Source organism: Lissotriton vulgaris, chromosome 3_2, assembly GCF_964263255.1.
Source record: "Lissotriton vulgaris chromosome 3_2, aLisVul1.2, whole genome shotgun sequence".
In the NCBI taxonomy this organism is placed as follows: Eukaryota; Metazoa; Chordata; class Amphibia; order Caudata; family Salamandridae; genus Lissotriton; species Lissotriton vulgaris.
In genome coordinates this window covers 184,005,065-184,024,589 of record NC_141690.1, presented here as the reverse complement: position 1 = coordinate 184,024,589, position 19,525 = coordinate 184,005,065, and the positions used below count along the sequence as shown (strand labels likewise).

The window sequence follows — 19,525 nt, the reverse complement described above, 5'->3', positions numbered from 1 at the left end:
AGGCTACTAGATGTGGGTACATTTGGAGACCTTTCCTCAAGTCTCACTTTAACAAGCATTTACAATGCAATGGTATCGTCTTTGTTAAAGTTAGAGCTATTGGCATTGCTCATGACATTATTTTTGTTTTTAAAACATATAAATAAATGGCATTGTCATTTACAATGCCAATAGCTTAATCTCTCGCAAATGCGAGACCTATTGCATTTGCACCCACACACATAGAGCCACACGCACCCACACACACACACAGCCAAACAGAGCCACACGCAACCACCCACACACACAGCCACACACACACACAGAGCCACACAGATCGCCACACACACACAGACAGAACCACACACACAGACAGAACCACACACACAGACAGAGCCACACACATACACAGACTGAGCCACACACATACACAGACAGAGCCACACACACACACAGACAGAGCCACACACACACACAGACAGAGCCACACACACACACAGAGCCACACACACACACAGAGCCACACACACACACACAGCCACACACACACACAGACAGAGCCACACACAGACAGAGCCACACACACACACAGACAGAGCCACACACACCCACAGACAGAGCCACACATACACACAGACAGAGCCACACATACACACAGACAGTGCCCAACACACACACACACAGTGCCCAACACACACACACACAGCCCAGCCCAACACACACACACACAGCCCAACACACACACACACACACACAGAGCCCAACACACACACACACACACAGAGCCCAACACACACACACACAGAGCCCAACACACACACACACAGAGCCCAACACACACACAGAGCCCAACACACACACACACACAGAGCCCAACACACACACACACACACACACAGAGCCCAACACACACACAGAGCCCAACACACACACACACACACACACACACACACCAACACACACACACACACACAGAGCCCAACACACACACACACACACACACAGCCCAACACACACACACACAGAGCCCAACACACACACACACAGAGCCCAACACACACACACAGAACCCGACACACAGAGCCCAACACACACACACACAGCCCAACACACACACACACACACAGAGCCCAACACACACACACAGCCCAACACACACACACACAGAGCCCAACACACACACACACACAGAGCCCAACACACACACACACACACAGAGCCCAACACACACACACACAGCGCCACACACACACACAGAGCACCAAGGGTGAGGGGATGTGAGGGTAACGGTGTGTGAGGTTGTGAGTCAGAATCTAGTTTGCATGTTTTAGTCACACCCTTATTTAAATGGGCCGTTCCCCTTCTAGAGGCCCCCCCTTTTTTAATTTCACTTAAAGCCCTGACCTTGCATGTGGCGTCTATTGATAACTTGCTGTGCTGAAACACGAATGTTTGTGTTTTTACTCTTATACCTGCTCGGTACTGCCATCTTATAAAACCATGCTTTCACTGTTGTACTAGAGAGTGCTCGGGGGTCTTATTACCTATTGGATTTTTAAGGGTTTTGACCAAAAGGGTTTGCAGAAAGAGTGTGACTTTATTGTCAGGAGGTAACAAAGCCAATGAGACTGGCTGAGAGTGAGACAGTGCTCCAATATGTGAAACTCGCCCCCAGTGAGAGAGGCTCAGAGCACGAGCAAATTTTCATACCTGTGCAGGTCAGGTTGACCGCCTCTCATTGCCTGTGCCAGCATGAGGCGTGAAAGGCAGACTTCACGCTGTGTAAACGTAAAATATAAAAAAGGCTTCTTGTCAGCTCGCTGCATTTCATCCTCTGTATGAAAACTGACGCTACAGACCAACAATTCAAGTCTTTGTCTGATTAAGGACATTTGGGAGCCATTGTCTAAATCAAATTCCCCCATTACTGCGTTGCTACACTCTGAACAGCTCTAAAATATATTATTTTCAGAATATTTACAGCTAAACCAAGTGAAATCCTCTCAAGGACTGTGACAGCTTTTTTTTCCTCACTCTCACCTTACAAGCAGCCAGTGCTTACAATAGGCCCTCCCAGGGTCCGTCCTTGGGGGCTTGATGGTTTCTGTGCCCCCAGCGCCTTATGAGCGCTTTATTTGTATTCATGGGCAGAGCGCTGTTGTTTTCCCACAGGGAAGCGCTCCTGCCCTTGTGTGCACATCGCAGGTGCCCACCCCGCTTATTGCGATATTTGTATTAGCAGGTGCCCACCCTGCATTATGCCCGTGTTTTTAATCGTTGGTCGGTGCGGGTGCCCACCCCGATGTTTACTTTTGCTAGAGGGAGCCCACTCCTTGCTTTTGCCACAGAGAAAAGGATCACCGCCGCAGCCCTCCGCGAAAACCTGAAGTCAGGCAGGCCCGCCGGGAAGGAGGCGGGCCTGCACCTAAGCCAGAAGAGGCCGGCACGGGCTATGGCACCGGGCTCCCATGTGCTAGGGAGAGCCCCGCGGTTGCGGCTGACGAGAGAAAGTCCCGGGTCCCAGGAGGGGGCCCGGGTGAAGAGAGGCAGCGATCGATGTAGTCAATGGCAGCGCGGGGCTCCCGTGAGGAGAGGGAAGCCCCGCAGGTGCTGCAGACCGCCGCCGGAAAAAAAGACAGGGAAGCGAGGCAGCTGTTCCGTGGGGCTCCCATGTGCCAGGGAGAGCCCCGCCTTTGCCCGGAGGAGAAGTGCTGCCGCCCTCGGAAGCGAAAAGTCCCCTATGCCGGAGCCCGGTGAGTCAGGGCTGGGCAGGGGACATGGGCGTCTGACTGCTTCCGCTCCTCGAGGGAGAAGATCGTGTGGGTGGTGTCTGCGTGAGGCACTGCATCCGAGCGGCCCCGGATGGCAGTGGGCCGCTCCAATGTGCCCCATGGCTTGTAGGGCCCCCATGGGGGTAGAGAGAGCCCTGGGGAGGACCCTGAAGGCAAGAAAGGAGCGCTCCACACCACCATGTTTCTCCGAGGTCAAGCAGAAATGCCTCGGAGAAATGCCCCGTCATTTTCGGACTGGGGGGCGTGTTTTTCTTTTTCTCCTTTTCCCATTGGCTGGAATGTAAAATTCCAGCCAATGAAAAGAGGAGAGAAAGAAACGAAAAAACACACCCCTCATTCCTGAAAAGACGGGGCTTAAATTAAAGGACAAACCTCTTCTCAAATGGCTGGGCAGCATTTAGGAGGCCAGCCAATGGAGAAGAGGGGCGGGTTAAAGCCCCACACTAAGAAACATAAGATCTCGCCGGCGATACTGCGCAAGCGCAGCCTACGCAGGCAAAGACCTAAAAACGCTTGACAGATTTAATACTATAATGGGAAATTGACTTCTGGCAATCCTATAATATACTTGACTGAGGAATGTATTTATTGAACTTTCCTTATTTTCCCTGTTGCTGCTCAACCTTCTACTTCTCTGCAATTTGCCATTGAAGCTAGAAAGAAGGGACAATTAGTATCCGTTATTTTCAGAGAATCTTTGGGGTGGACTTAATTCCCAATTAAAATATTGCACAATAAATTGAAATTTGACACACTACTTATGAACTCATGCTGCGTCCGTAAGCTACAATCATAAGTTGTCAACATTCACATTCCTTTAATAACTCCACTACACTTACAAAGAGGTGACACCGAAGTAATTTTTACTCTTAACAAAGGCTATGCACACAGCGCTAACTTCATTCACAAAAGTTTGGTTGGTGAACATGTTGGGTCTCTTTGGAAAACATATCTGCAGTACTTAAGGAAAACCCCATTAACAGCCCTTTTGGGTAAATAGAAGATTTTCCAAATTGATCACAGAAATTTGAAGAACCAACACTACTCTTAAATAGAAAGCGAGTGACCCTCTAGTTGCTCTGGGATTTAACTTTTTGTAATGATAAAAAAGTACTTATTCTGAACTGTTTATCTTCTGCTGAACAATAAATATCTGGAGCTGTTTTAGTCCATGCTTGTTAAATCGTCACTCTCTCACTTCCCTTCGCCCTCAACTTTCAAACTCCACAAACTGTTTGGATTTACGTTTATTGGTTTTATATCCTAGTAAATCAGCTATTTGAAATGTAATATGCAATTGGGAGCTTGAATGACATACCCCTATCCATCAGGACTGCCCTAACCCTGGTCTAATTTAGAAAAGATCGGAAGACACACCTCTTTGAAGAACTCTACTATATTATGATGTAGAAACAATTAACTGTAGCTCTTAGAAATCAGCTGCCCTTCCAACCACAGTTTTACTTTGTCTTTGCCCTCTACCTTCGCTGCCTTTTGGCTAGGTTTGTTCTATATAAATACCGCAGTGTGATATGCCCTGATAATTGCTTGTATAGATTTTGCCAAGTATGTGCGGGACGTGCATATCTGTACTATACAGATATGTCTGACTAATTATTTACAGACTGTAACAGAGTATCTTTATTCTATGTAGTTACTTCATAGTTATGAAATGGAAAAAACAATACATCTTTCAGAAAAACAGGTTTTTCATTCACTTGAAGGTTTCCGGCATGTTTTGTATGTTGTTTATTGGATAAACGTATTTCCTAATACCAGGCACTTCAAAGGAAGTTGTAGGAGGCTAGGGACATACCAGAGCAACCCTCCTCCCCTTAAATGTAATTAGCAATGAAAGGAGGGTGGAAATCCCAGAGTTGATATTTAAGGGAATGGAAGTGTTCTAAATCCTTCCTAGAAGTTACCTGACCTGTGGTTTACCTGACCTGTGTGTCTAATTTTACTAAGCTTATAATGTTCTTGAAATTCAAAAGAGGAGGAGGTAAAAAGTTCCAAGCAGATAGTGAATAGTTTACTACTAATAATATTTAGCTAATATCCTGCGTAATAGAGTATGAAGTAGATTTAAGACTATACAGATAATGTTCATTACAAAATGTATTCCAAAATGCAGTTTGTCTTGCAAGAGAGGAGCTTCCCTTGATGCATGTAGTTCTTTGTTAAACTCACTACCAACAAGGAAGACAGTCTGTTATCTCCCGACTTACAGCAGAGCTTTGTGCCCTCTCCACGAGTAATAATAGCATCTGCACTGTTACCAGTCCACTTGCAGAAAGTGCTCTCTTCCTCTTGTTTTAACACAATGGGTCATGCCTAGGCCTGGGCTGTAAACTCCGCTCCGTTCGCGGATTTCTCTGCACTCAGAGCTCACGGATTGCAGAAAACTCCGCTCCGCGTAGTGCAGCTGAGTTTTTCCCCAGTCGGGAATGGTAAATTCGCGAGCTGCTGCTCGGGTAGAATTTTTACCTGAGCGGCAGGAAGACCAACACGAGCGGTTCACACTACACTCCGCCACTTGTGGAACTTCGCAGGGTTTGTTTGTCACTTTGCGGAGTTCCGCCCAGCAAAACTCCGTGAACTACGCCCAGGCCTGGTCATGCCCCGCCCACAGCCAATCAGCACTGATGTTTACCGTTGTGCATGTGCTAGGTGTGTTGTCAGTCATTACATCACTGCCATTACATGGGAATACCTTTACATTATATATATATATATATATATATGTATATATATATATATATATATATATATATATATATATATATATATATATATATATATATATACACATATATATATACACATATATATATATATATATATATATATACATACATACATACATACATACATGTGTGTGTGTATATTACCTACTGGCGGTCGCCAGTAGGTAGTTATAGTTAGGATTTTTTTCAATGCAAAATCTCAAAATTCTATTGTGAATAACTTTGGCGCAGGTTGACGAATCTGCCTGAAGATTTCCTCAAATTTGCCTCGCGGAGCTCCGGTCCTTCCCTGAAAGTTTCGGGGGGATTCGTCAAGGGGGGCCCAGATAAAAGGGGGGTCCCAAAACGTGTTTTCCCCATGTTAATTTCCATAGGGCGGTCGACCTCACTTTTAGCCCGAACGGCTGAATGGATTTCCACCAAACTTGGCAAAATTGTAGGGACTGGTAGCCCGATGTGCCTTTGCTATGTCTCAAGATATGTGCTCCAGTGGTTTTTACGAAAATTAACTTTGAAAAAATATATATTGGGCTACATTGGGCTATATATATGTTAGAGCCCAAATGTAGCCCAATGTAGCCCAAAGATGGCCACCAGAGACAAAAAAAATCAAATGTAGCCCAAATATCAGCCAGATGTAGCCCAACTATAGCCCAATGACAGAATGTCCCAGAGTGTTCTAAAGAACAACTAGAGCGCTAACAGTCTTACTTATGACAAAAGTATGGCACACCTGAAGTCATCTTAAAGTTTGAAAAGCTTTATTGAGTTGAAGAAAACAATGTAAAAGATCAGTACAATAGCACAAATAAAGAGCAATAGGAATTAAAATAATTGTGAAGAATAATGTGCCAATAAACAAGAAAGGCCCCAAAAGGGGAAAACGCTATACAAAGAAAAAATGCTTTTATAAACCTGAAGTCATCTTGATTGGAATAAAGTGTTAACACTTAAAACATTTAATTTGCAAAGGAACAAAACGAGGGGGTTCGTTTTGCCATAGAAATTATGATTAGTGCTGAAGAAAGAAAAATTAGGGCACATTTTGAGTGACTTCTCAAATCCTCTTATATTTCATTAAAAAAATTCTGATATGCAGTCTCCCAAGATGGCCACCAGAGACAAAAGAGCCCAAATGTAGCCCAAATATCAGCCAGATGTAGCCCAACTATAGCCCAATGACAAAATGTCCCAGAGTGTTCTAAAGAACAACTAGAACGCTAACAGTCTTACTTTTGACAAAAGTATGGCACACCTGAAGTCATCTTGATTGGAATAAAGTGGTAACACTTAATACATTTAATTTGAAAAGGAACAAAATGAGGGGTTTCATTTTGCCATAGAAATGTTATATATATATATATATATATATATATATATATATATATATATATTTTCACTGAAAAAAACACCAGTTATAGTTAGGAATTAGCATTTAAAAAACCTATTAAATTCACTGAAAAAACCATAGGTTTCACACCAGTTATAGTTAGGTGGAAATTTTACTCGCATAAAACCATTGAAATTCCCACGTTATAGTTAGTTGGACTCACTATAACTTGCGCGTGCAATGCACTGCTGATGACGTCACATATTACATCACTCATGACATGGTCAGTGACATCACTCAGACATCCCCGAGGACATCTCAAATGACATCACTGATGACACCATCCAGTGAATGTGTATCTTTCTGAAAAATAAATATTTTTTATATATGTATATCTAAAGGTTGATGGAAGAATAAATGTGTAAATGTCTAAATGGATGTTTTTTTGTGTAAAATTGATTGGTTAACTGACTTATTAAATGTATCTTAGTGAACACATATATTAGCGAGTAATGTTTAAATATCTAAATATCTGTATCTGTGTCTCACTTTGTGTATAAGTGGCTGCATGGGTTGGTGAGTAGCTACATGAGTGTGTATATGGGTTATTAGTTGTTTTTTTGAGTATCAGTGCCTGTATGGTTCGGTGGGGGATATTACTTAGAGCACAGATGCATGAATGAGTGACTCACTATTTGTATGTATTTTGAAGACAGCATGTGTGCAAGACTGTATGGGTGGATGATTGTGTGTATGGGTGGGTTAGTGAGTATGTGTTTTTATAATTGATTGTTTAAGAGAGTAAATATGTTTCCGTTTCTGTAGAAGTATGTGTAGTGGTGTGTATATAGCAGTATAATCAAGTAAATGGTTTTTTGAATTTGTGTGTGAGTAACTATATGGATGAGTATTAGTGTGTAACAGGATGTATAGGTGTATGAGTACATATGATGAGTAAGTACATGCATGAGTGACTATATAGAACTGTTGGTGAATGAGTGGATGTGTATGTAGATGTTGGAATTACCTAATACGTTGTTGTAATTGGTATTGGTTTCTCCTTTTTTAAGAAAATGTTAGTTTCTATTTTTGAATGTGTGTGTCAAAGGTTATTTTATGCTGATAGGTCTGCCACTGGTGTGAAACCTATGGTTTTTTCAGTGAATATGTGTGTGTATATATATAATATAATTTTTATGAAAGCATGTTTTTATTAGGTTTTTTAAAACTATTATCAGTTTGTGACGTGTTCGTACAAATGCAGATCGTACATTAGCGAAAGGGTTGGTACCATTTTTGGGTTATAGAAGCCACAGTAAAATAGTTTTGACTTGTGTGTGCATCAACCTTGTGGCAATAACTAATACCATTTGCGCTACAACTTAGCCATTTGTGTCTCAGGGCATAGTCTTCCTTTGATTCAGTCCAGTGATTCACCTGTCAGCCTGCAAAGTAGTTCCAATTTGTCCTCCCACCAATCCACATTTATGCCCCCACTGTAATTATCCCTCAATGTATTGCAAGTCGGACGGCTAGAAGGAGAGGCTAGCCTCAATGTAGCCAAAGTCAGTCTTTCAGGGTCTATTATGTGAGCAAGACGTTTTACTTCGAAACGCGTAGGGTTTGTTCGTGTGCCGAATAAAATACAGCATTGAGCACTATTTGGGCCCTGGTACTGGTTTTTTGTGAGAAAACACGACTGTATACCAGGAGAGGTATATTTTGAGGAGGTGGCGATTCCGCCCGGAGCCTGCCGTTTGAAGTGGCTTAAGCACGCCAAATTGAGTGTGTTGCGTGTGTGTATATATATATATATATCCAAAGAAGCAAAGTTCATCATGCGCTCTCAGGCAGTAAGGCAAAGGGAACCCAAATGTAAAATTTGCAGTTTATTACACAACGCGTTTCATCTCAACAGCCTTGTTCACGTGAACATGCCTTGGAGTGCTCCGACAGAGGCGGGGGATACTGGGGCAACCTGAGTAAAAAATCCGAAGGTAGCTAGTCTGCTCGGTGCGGTTTTATCAGATTATAGGATGTTATACAGTGAGAGACTGGAGCAGCGTGAGAGAGAGCGGGTCACGGAGACACTGGTGTGTCCTGCTGTCTCCTCTTCCACCCCAACACTCAGTGCTTGGTTGCTGTCTGCTCTCGAGCAGCGCTGGTCTCTCTCTTCTCGCCCTGGGGCTTCTAGGCACCGAGCTGAGAGCTTTCAGTCTCCCTCCGAAACACCAGGAGGGCTGTGCACGTGTGGCTCAGGGGACAGCTTGCATCTAGCACTGCCAGACTTCAGCCCGCTCGGCACCAATGCCTGCGAGTGAACCCGATGCAGCAACGGCTCCCAACGGAAGCAGGGCTCCCAAATTATTGTTAGACTCCAGGCCAGCAGCAGTGGAGCAGGGACGAGGGAGTGCGCTAATTACAAACACATGTCTTTTGCGCGTAACAGACACCGTTGGAAAATGGGCGGTTACAATTGGAAAGAAGATGGGACATTCACACGCCTTTAATGAATGGCGTGCTGCTTTTTTCACAAATGCAAAAACCACAGTGACAGCGGGGACGGCACACGGACAGCGGGAGTCACGAGGGGGGAGGGGAGGGAGGGCGAACAAAGACACGGACAGCGGGAGGGGGGAACGGACAGCGGGATACAACCATGCAGGACCAGGACGATCAAACAAATGATGAAAAACAGCCATGAAAAGAAAAAACAAAGTACACGCCCACAGTGGACACGTCTTCATGACGTTGCGAAAAGCCTAAAAATCGCCGGAACGCCCACGAATCTGCTCCGGCATTTATGTAGCTAGCCAATGGAACAGAGGGGCGGGACTACACACACATACTCTAGACTAAAGATTTCGCCTGCGCGAAACGCTGCTTGCGCAGCTTTCGGCGAGGCGAAACCTAAAAAGACACAGTTTCGAAAGAGACTTGAAACTGAAGTAGAGACAAACTCTTAAAACAATTTAGGGCATTAGTGTTCGAAACCTGTGACCTTATTCCAAAAGATTTCTTTCATGAGTGCGTCCTACCAGTGGGAATAAAAGAGGAGAAGAAAAGGTGAGACATGGGGGTCTGAAAGTCAGAAATGTTCTCCTTTAGCGTTACTGCCATTTAAGTAACTGATTTCCAACTTCATGGGAGTCACAAATCATTCCATGAAAGCTCTTGGAATTCCACGAAAGCAATGGAGTTCCAGTAATTGTACAGCACACACAATGTACTTATAAGATTTACACCAGGTTGATAGTAATAGATGTAGAAGTAATGCGGGAGTGTGCCTCTGCATGCACAATGGTTTTTTTCACCTGCAGGGAAAATATTTTTCTCCGGTGGAAAAACTCCTTTTGCCCTATAAACCCCAATTAATATGGGGGTGCACTCTTTATGTTCCCACCTGGAAAGATAATCTTTCCACTTCTAGAAGTAGTTTTGCATGCATGTCCATGGTGGAATATACCCGTGAAATGTGCCACAGACTTACCAGTTTGTTTGCCGCATTTTGCCAGGCCACCCACCATTCTGGGTCACCCTCTGCGCCTGTTCTTATATTACCGTGACGGAACTTCCACCACATTAACAGATTTACCCTATTAGAAACCCCATTTTAAAATAGTAAAATTACCCCATTCTTCATTTTCTAAATCGAGATCATGTGGAGCTTACTTGCCTAATTTGTTTTTTTGTAGAAAGATTGGGGGCTGTATTACAGACGCGAAGAGGGCCTCATGCACCTCACCATGAATCCCCCGACCTGATCCTGCAAGGGGTTCTCTAATCCGCTTTAAAAGTGCAGGCGGGTTGCCGCGCGCACTGTGAAAACACGGAGCGGCTTCAAAGCAGCTGCTCTGTTTTTCACATAAATGTGCTGCCCACAGGGCACTGCGATTGTGCATTCATCATAACACCTTTTTAAAGGTGCGCCCAGCGCAATGAAGGAAAATGCACTGCATGTATAATGCGGCGATAGGTGTGCAAAATATTAAAGAATCTGACTACAGGATCAGGGCAGGACACAACTATCCACAGAAAAAAGCTATGTGAACCAGGGCCTAAGTTAACAGTTTCAAGGGTGAAATTCTGTTTGCGATTCACAAACAATGTAACAAATTTTTATTATTATTATTATGTTTCTTATATAGCGCATGAATCGACCTCCGAAGGTGTATCTCCGCGCTTGCCTTGGGAACCCGTCCTGGCTTTTCCCTGTGAGATAGCCCCTACAGGGCATCCCCAAGGTGAAAGCCAGGCATCCCGCCGCGGGGGGCCGTTGTGGAGATTAAGCAAGCTTAATGCCCAGAGTTGCAGAGTGTGAACCCATGATTAGGTCAGGCACCGAAGAGAGAATTATCGAGTCCATGGACATTTGAGCTCAAGACCCTGCCGCGTCGGGAATTGAACCCTGGTCCCGGGTCTGACCTCTGCTTCAGGTCTGCCTGCTCTAACCAGTGAGCCACACTTCTCCCCAAAGAATGTACAACAGCAGTGAAGGAAGGTGGTTAAGTTCCTTTGCACTGTTTGGCTTTTCATCAACATTACCTTTCCACATTCCCGAATGTTCTTTGTTTGCTTCTAAAACGTACGATTCCCCATCCTTTTAAACTTTCTTTCTGTGTTTTTTTCATCAAGGCACAAACGTGCATGGTGTTTCAGCAGATGGAAACTACTCGTTCGTTGTAATGATGGTGTTTAAGCTATTGGACACTTGTAATTAGTGATCTAAGGCAGTCCCCCCCCCTCTAGCCTTCACCTTTCGAGCTCTCTACTGCAGCCGAAATTTGTTGGTTCTCAGATTTCTCACTGAGCAGTTTCAATTCATACATAGACCTTTAACAACAAGCACAAAGGTAGTGTGTTGAAATAGGGAAAAGTTGGCACAGACAATGTTCTGGTCCTTTCTGCAATGAGGGTGGCTATTTGAATCGGAGAAATCTGGTATACCCTCACACACCATTTACCTACATGTTCAACAGACCTATCTATAGTCCGAGGTCGAAGTGAACTGCAACTATTTGGAACGGAGTCCCACTATATTGTTAGGTCTCGCCTGTCGATGCGCATGCGCATCGAGTTTGCGAGACTATGGGGGCTTAAACACTCTTTAACCAACTTGCAAGGAATCGTGGTGATTCCTTGCAGTGCCCGTGAAATTTAAGCTCAATGCGCATGCGCATCGAGCTTAAAAGCGCGTGCACATGCCCCCAGCCGCCTGCCTTGCCCACTCTCTCTCTCACAGCCTCCCCCAGCTCCGCCCCCTCACTTCTTGGTTGCACAGCCGCTAGGCCGTGCCTCCCCTACTCTCCTCCCCCCTCCTCCTCCTACTCTCCTCCCCCCTCCTCCTCCTACTCTCCTCCCCTGCCTGCCGTGACGCACCTCTCCCCGCTCCGCCCCCTCCCCTGCCCGCTGTGTCGCAGAACACAGAAGCTTGTTTAACATTGCTACCCCTAAGCGTATGTCTTCGCAGAGGGACTCACTTTTAATTAGTCAGTCGACTGCTACGAGCATGGGATATCATTATAGCAAACGAAAAATGCACAACAGGAAATAATCTTCTAATAATATTAGATCACTAGCTTACATTCCACATCCTGGACAACCAGAGCCGTTCTCAACACTAACCGAGATCCCATCCCTGCCATGCATCCTTACTAGGTGTGCTAGCATACTTCTTAAATATCACTCTAAGATGGCGCCCCCTTCTACAAGCTTCCTCCTCCTTCATCATGGCCGCCACTCACACTCTTAATGAAGCCAGTTGGCTAGCACTTCAGCTCTCGTGTCGGAACGCTGACACTCTTCGCTGCGCATCATTTCCAGGAATAACAGCAGCCGGAACCGGCAATACAGGTTAGGTCCTCCGCCGAGTGGGCGCGAGTTACTGTGAGTACTGACCACTTCATTGCAGCTACCGAGGTAAGACCCACCAATGCTTCAGATATTTAGCAGCGGACATCGCGCTGACTACGGTAATGTTCCCTAAGTTTTAGAGAACTAGCAGCATACCTCTTGAGGGCGAGGGCTCCGGCCGTCCTACTTTCTGAAAGACATGGCGCCGGGTTGTTGGGCTTTAGCAGAATGCTAGATCCCCTTTTTGGATCCTGTACCGCCGGAATGCCGACCTACAAGCATATAGACCGGGGTGCGCTGCCTTGGGACGGTATACAGTACGATCCACCGTTCACAGGTGTATTGCACTGCTAATACTATTACTTAAAGCTGGGTCCACCGCATCTCAGTCTGTTATTTGAATGCATTCATTAACTTGTGGTCCTTTTGCAATACCCTCCCAACGGAAAACAACCCCCCCCTCCCCTCACCCCTCTCCTCTTTTTAGGACACATGCTGGATGAACGTGTCTACTTGATGACGCCACCAGATGGGGCTAGTCTTGTATAAAACATAGGTGAGTGGCTGCATCTTATACTTATTGTGACAAGCGTCCACCTGCCTGTTTTTCTGATGCTCTTCTGCCACATTACTGTTTTGGTTTTTAATGTGACACATGCTCTGTAATTATATGCCATCACTGCACTGCATTGCTTCAACTATTCCATATCAAATTAGCATTACATTGTTTGGCAAAATTTATGGATACTGCTGACATACTTGGCGATGAGACAATCCTATTAGGATTAGTCATGTTTTAAGTGACTGTTTTGTTTTTATTTTTGTGCTCTTCTATTCTTAGATTGACTACCGCACCTACGGACACCACACACCACTGGTGCCACCACACACCACTGGTGCCACCACACTGGTAATATTTAGGTTATTACACCTCATTATCAGCCACGCAGTGTAGATTTCAACTTTTATTTGTACGTCCTGAAGAATTGCCGCCTGATCCTCTAGGGGACAACCTAGGCAAGAACATTCTGGGACTACAAGTCCCAGAATGCAAAGTGACTTTGAGGACTGTGCGCACTGCTGACATTGCACCAGATATCTCAGATATGCTCTCCTCGGTCTAAGGTTCACTAATACTGTCTTGCACTCAAGCTGCCTTTGGAGGTAACCGAGCTTCTTATGTGTGCCAGTAATGGACACACTAGGCACATATCTTTCCTTTGTAACCTTTGGAACCTGGTGCTTTCAAATGTTATTTCTCCAAATGGAAACAACTCGAAACTACAGTATCCAGCATGCACAGACAAGCGGAATGGGTGGTTTATTCGTATCTGAAAATCGTTTACTGTAAAGTGAACATATTTTAAACATGTTTTGTAAAGAAGAGCCATGCTACACGTACTTCCAGTCATAATGACGCATTGCATTTATGCAAAACAGACCCATACAACGCACACTTGAAAACCGGCCTACTGTGACTTGCACCATATTAAGTATTAGTAGCTCATCAAGGTGTGTATTTTCTAGCAGCCTGGTTTTAATGGGGGCAATTCAATCCTAAAAGCCCCTGAGGAAAAGGCCTACAGCACCAGATGAGCTGCTTAGACCTGGCAGGAGACACTTTGGGGGCTGTCCTCTTTGCTAACGTGTTTCATTGACCTTCCTGTGTGTTGCTGGTTGGCTGCACCGATCAGGCACACCACTTTTACCAAGAGTTTAGCGTAGTGTGTTGGCTCTGCAGTAATGTCCTGCATGTTGGACATGTGCACTTATTTATTTCATCAATACCCCTGCAGTCTACTTATTGGCATACATCACCCTGAATGCACGACTTCACGTAAATACACGTGCTGCAGGTCTCGCCTCAGCTCAATTAGACACACTTGGAGCTCTAAAAAGTCTGCCACAGATGCAACCACCCGAAAGAGCAAACCGTTGCTTTCTTTTAACAAGCTACAGAGTTAAAAGAAAATGCACGATCTTCCATGGAGCAGTCATGTATTAAAAGCAGCCTTAATTGAAATTAACCGGACAATATTTATTCTAAAATACTATCCCAGTCACAATTGCTGGTCGTGGAGTGTTTGAACGCATGGTTTTATTTCTACCTGTAAGGGTGTGTGTTGGACTTGGCCCTTCTGGCAGGTTCACCCCTGAACTTTTTGCCTAGTGATTTCTGGTCTTTGCGCACTTTGACACTGTGGCGCAGTGTAAAGTGCGTGCTCTCCCTGAGTGCGTGTGTGAGATTGGCCTGCTCTCCCATAGGAATGCAATGGGAATGTCTGTGTCCCTGGTAGTTCCTGATGCGTGAGGCGTGCATGGTCAAGTCTGGTATGTGCGAACTCGTGAGAGTGAATGCTGCGCAACGATGTATGTGGCATGGTTGTGTCTTGTGCGGAAGTGCTACTTCAAGACATGGCTGTGCATGTGCTGTGAAGGTGCTGGTGTGTGATTGGCTGGAGCTGGCTGGGATGCCAGGCTCCAGGAGTCTGTGTGGGTCTGCCCCGGTGGTGAATGGAGAGATTAGCATGCTGATGTGAGGGAGGGGCTGCGCCTGTGTCCTGAATGGGGCTGGGTTTCCCCCACACAATGCTGGCTCCGCCCCCTGTGGTGCGACTGATGACCCTAGCCTGCCTGATGAATGAAAGGGGTGGTTGGGCCATCAAGGGTACTCCAAAACCAGCTGCGACTGGTTCTCCCCCCACCCTGCACCTAAAGACAAAGGGAAAAGGTGTATAAAAGAGGGGCTGTGACCCCATGAAGATGTTCTTGTTTCTGACTTGGATCTACCAGGGGCTGCTGCTGCTTGGGCCCAGGGGAAGGCTTGCCTCCCCTGGGCTCTGCCCAGCCCCTGGCTTGCTGATGGACCCCTGAAGGACGGAATTGCTGACCTTTTCCCTCCTAGCGCAAGTAGCACTTCATTTGCCTTATAGCGCCTGGAAGCGCTGGATTTTTACCTATAGCGCTTGGGAGCGCTTTATCGGCCTATAGCGCCTGGGAGCGCTCTATTTTACTTATAGCGCCTGAGAGCGCTGTATTGTCCTTCGAAGCGCCTGGGAGTGCTGTACTTTACTCATCGTGCTTGAGAGCGCTTTATCTTGACCTTCGGCGCTTGGGAGCGCTGTGGTCCTCTGCCTGGCGCTGGGAGCGCTTTACTTGCTTTGGCCGGTGCCCACCCGGCATTTGTCACCCCGTGTGGTGTCCCGAGTGGAGCCCCCGTAAAGCAGCGCTGTGCCGCGCTGTGATTAGCCCCCGCCTAGAGTGCCTGGACGGGCCGCCGCGCTGCCCGCGACGACCCGGAAGCAGAAACCACAAACTGGAAATCCCGCCCACAACCCGAGCGCGGGCGGAAGAAGCTGGCGTCTCCCCTGGGGCTCCCGAGAGAGAGAGGGAGAGCCCCGTGGTGTGCACAGAGGAGCCGGCAACGGAGGAAGGAGGAGCGCGAGGTACAGTGCTGTACCTACCCCCGCTGCACGATCGGAGAGGACCGGCCGTCACCGCCTCCAGAAGCCGAGAAGCCGGTGAGTGACGAGGCGGGAGGGAGCACAGAGATCGGAAGAGCCCACGAGGGCTCCGGGCACCATTGTCAGCAGAGGGGGCATCGGGGCGTATTGCCGGTGCCCGCCCCTTCTGCAGCTGCTCAGTGGAGCTCCGTTTAGCCCCCCTGCCCGACCGCGAGTAAAGAAGCCCCGGTGAGTGGGGCTCCGTGTTGTCGGTCCGCATTTGTGTAGTGTGAGCCTGCGAGGCTCCCCTGAGGCCCCAATTGCTTCTGTCGAGCCCCCCCCCACCCGAGCGGGGCTCCTACGTTGTTCAGGGGCATTACTTCTCGAGTCCAAAAAGGACTCTGCCGCCATTTCGTGTTGAAGAGCCTGAGAGAGGCTCAGGGCGCCATTTCTTGTCCAGGAGCCCCGAGAGGCTCTGCAGTGCCACAGTGGTGGTTCTTGAGCCCACGAGGCTCCAACGTTGCATTAACTTTCCCTGCACCAGTTGCCCAGCACTTTGTGGGCAACTGCCACGTTTAGGCCCTGACATTGGGACACAGGGACTGCCACAGGTGGTGGCTAATGTGGATTTTGCGCTATTGTGTTTGCTGTTCTTGCACCTCTGAATGTGTATGTTAGGCTTCATGTGCTTTACCTTTACACCTCTGAATGTATTGTGATGCATCATGTGTTTCCTTCCTTAGACCCCTACAGGTATAGCGATACTTAGGTGGTTTCCTTCTTGCTAGTACAGGTGGTACTAGCGAGGCCCAGGTTCCCTAGTGTAATCTCCTAAGGTAGTGAGGGTTGCATAGGTGGTGCTCACCTGGTACCAGTAGTGACTGGTTGTATGTTATTTTTGTGCTACAGTGATAATTCTATGATCTAAAAAGTGCTATTTCTAAAAGTGTTACTTCTGAGAGTGCTGATTCCTGACAGTGGTCCAGGTGGCCCTGTCTTGTAAATATCCCCTGTAAATTCTGCCCGTGCCTCTGGCACATTGTAAAGTGTGTGTTTTATCTAATGTGTTTTGGTAATACAAAGGCTATTTTTACATATAACCTTGTGTGGAGTTTCCTTTGTGGTGGGCCTTGGGTGTTGTTGCTGGGGTGCGTGCGCAAATACTTAACTCATATCGCCTCCAAGTTTAGCCTTGCTGCTCGCGCCACGTTACCTAGAGGGCGAGTAGGGGTTATCTTGGTGTGTAACTCCCTTGCCCTGACTTAGGAGTGGTGGTCTCTGACTGACTTTGGCGCAAGCCCTGGCCAGCCAGGGATCCCATTTCTAACAGTGTAGCTGGGATGTGTGTACATTTCATGGTGTGGCCTTTCTGTGTGGTGCTACAAATCAAGGAGAGTGAGACTGCGCTTCATGGGTGTCACACTGTTGTTTTTAGGTCTCCCACTCACCGCTCTCCCCACTCTCACCGCTCCCCTCTCACCCCTCTCCTCCCTCTCCTCCCTCTCACCCCTCTGCCCACTCTCCCCTTTCACCACTCTCCACTCTCCCCCCTTTCACCACTCTCACCCCTCTCACCCCTCTCACCACTCTCCCCTCTACACTCTCACCACTCTCCCCTCTCACCACTCTCTCTCCCCTCTCTCCCCTCTCACCACTCTCTCCCCTCTCACCACTCTCTCCCCTCTCACCACTCTCTCTCCCCTCTCACCACTCTCTTTCCCCTCTCACCACTCTCTTTCCCATCTCACCACTCTCTTCTCTCCTTCCTCTCTCTCCTTACTCTCCCCTCTCCCCCCTCTCTCCTCACTCTACCGCACTCACTCTAACGCCCTTCACGCCACCGTCCTCACTCTACCACTCTACCGCCCTCACTCTACCACTATGCCGCCCTCACTCTACCACTATGCCGCACTCACTCTACCACTCTGCCGCCCTCACTCTACCACTCTACCACCCTCACTCACTCTACCGCCCTCACTCACTCTACCGCCCTCACTCACTCTACCGCCCTCACTCACTCTACCGCCCTCACTCACTCTTCCGCCCTCACTCACTCTACCGCCCTCACTCACTCTACCGCCCTCACTCACTCTACCGCCCTCAATCACTCTATCGCCCTCCCTCTATCTATCACCCTCCCTCTATCTATCTATCTATCGCACTCACTCTATCTATTGCATAACCATAGCATCACTCAGCACCACCACAGCATCACTGAACGCCACAGCATCACTTGTCGCCAAAACATCACTCAGCGCCACCACAGCATCAATCTGTGCAACCATTCAACAACTGGTTCAAATACTTTGTCAATGTTTCAAGCTTTATTACAAATGTCATAAAAAGATGTTACATGTTTTCACTTCTGTTCTTGTTAAAACATTGTGATTTGTTAGATCAATACATGTAAGACAGGGTAAAACAGAACATGTACCTTTACTAATGCTATAGATGTAACATTTGCTAACTTTATAACTATTGGCATTTCTAATAACAAAATTAATACTTTTATATTGTGAAAAACATAAACAAAAATTAAAAAATATTTACATTTTCCACACCAAAAGCTCAAACTTTTCTATTGCGAGACCTATTGCATTTCCAATGCTTGTTTTTATATAGTAATTATTCAGACCTAACAAAAAATATTACCTTCCTGGAGGACTCTCTTTTTTTCCACTCCTTTCCGTCCCTGAGCTCTTGACCAGCATTCCTCTGCACCCCCTAATCATTGCTGATCGTGACCTCCTTTCCCTCTTTTAATTCTTGGAGCTGCATCACAGATCCAGGGCTGTAGAATACTGTGGAGGAGAGGATTTGTCAGTGCTAGGTGTTATGAGTTTTATACACAATTATTCTTTCATCTTCATACTACTTGTATCAATTTACCATTTATATTGCCTTCAGGCTAACGCTATGCTCATATTTTTTTTTTATCAATCAAATCAATAGGCGGATAACAAACTTTCGCTAAGACTAAGAAATATAGAGTACGGCAGGAGTAATATCTCTAGAGGCATGGATTTTAGAAGCATTTAACTTAAAAGGTAACAGAAATGACATTGACTAGACGATTCTGTACGCTCTCCACTGTTCCTCATTTAATTTTCCTTATCCTCTTCCCTCCACTGCTTATTGTGTGTATGTCATGTTTCCAGTGCTGCAGATACTGTTGACGTTTTTTCTGGGTTTACAATAAAAACAAGCATTTACAATGCAACAGTCTCGCCTTTGCAAAAGTTAGAGCTATTGGCATTGTAAATTACAAAATGTTTATTTATGTGTTGCTTTTGAAAACGGATAAATAAATGGCATTGTCATTTACAATGCCAATAGCTTAATCTCTCGCGAATGCCACAAACAAACACACTGACCGACACA

The 19,525-nt window shown here is 46.3% G+C and overlaps 1 protein-coding gene across 4 annotated transcripts in view; it reads left to right on the top strand.

The window, feature by feature from the left end:
• The window catches only part of SH3BP2 (SH3 domain binding protein 2), a 404,675-nt gene that overhangs the window by 186,782 nt on the left and 198,368 nt on the right, over positions 1-19,525 (top strand). The gene's annotated exons all lie outside the window — the stretch shown is intronic.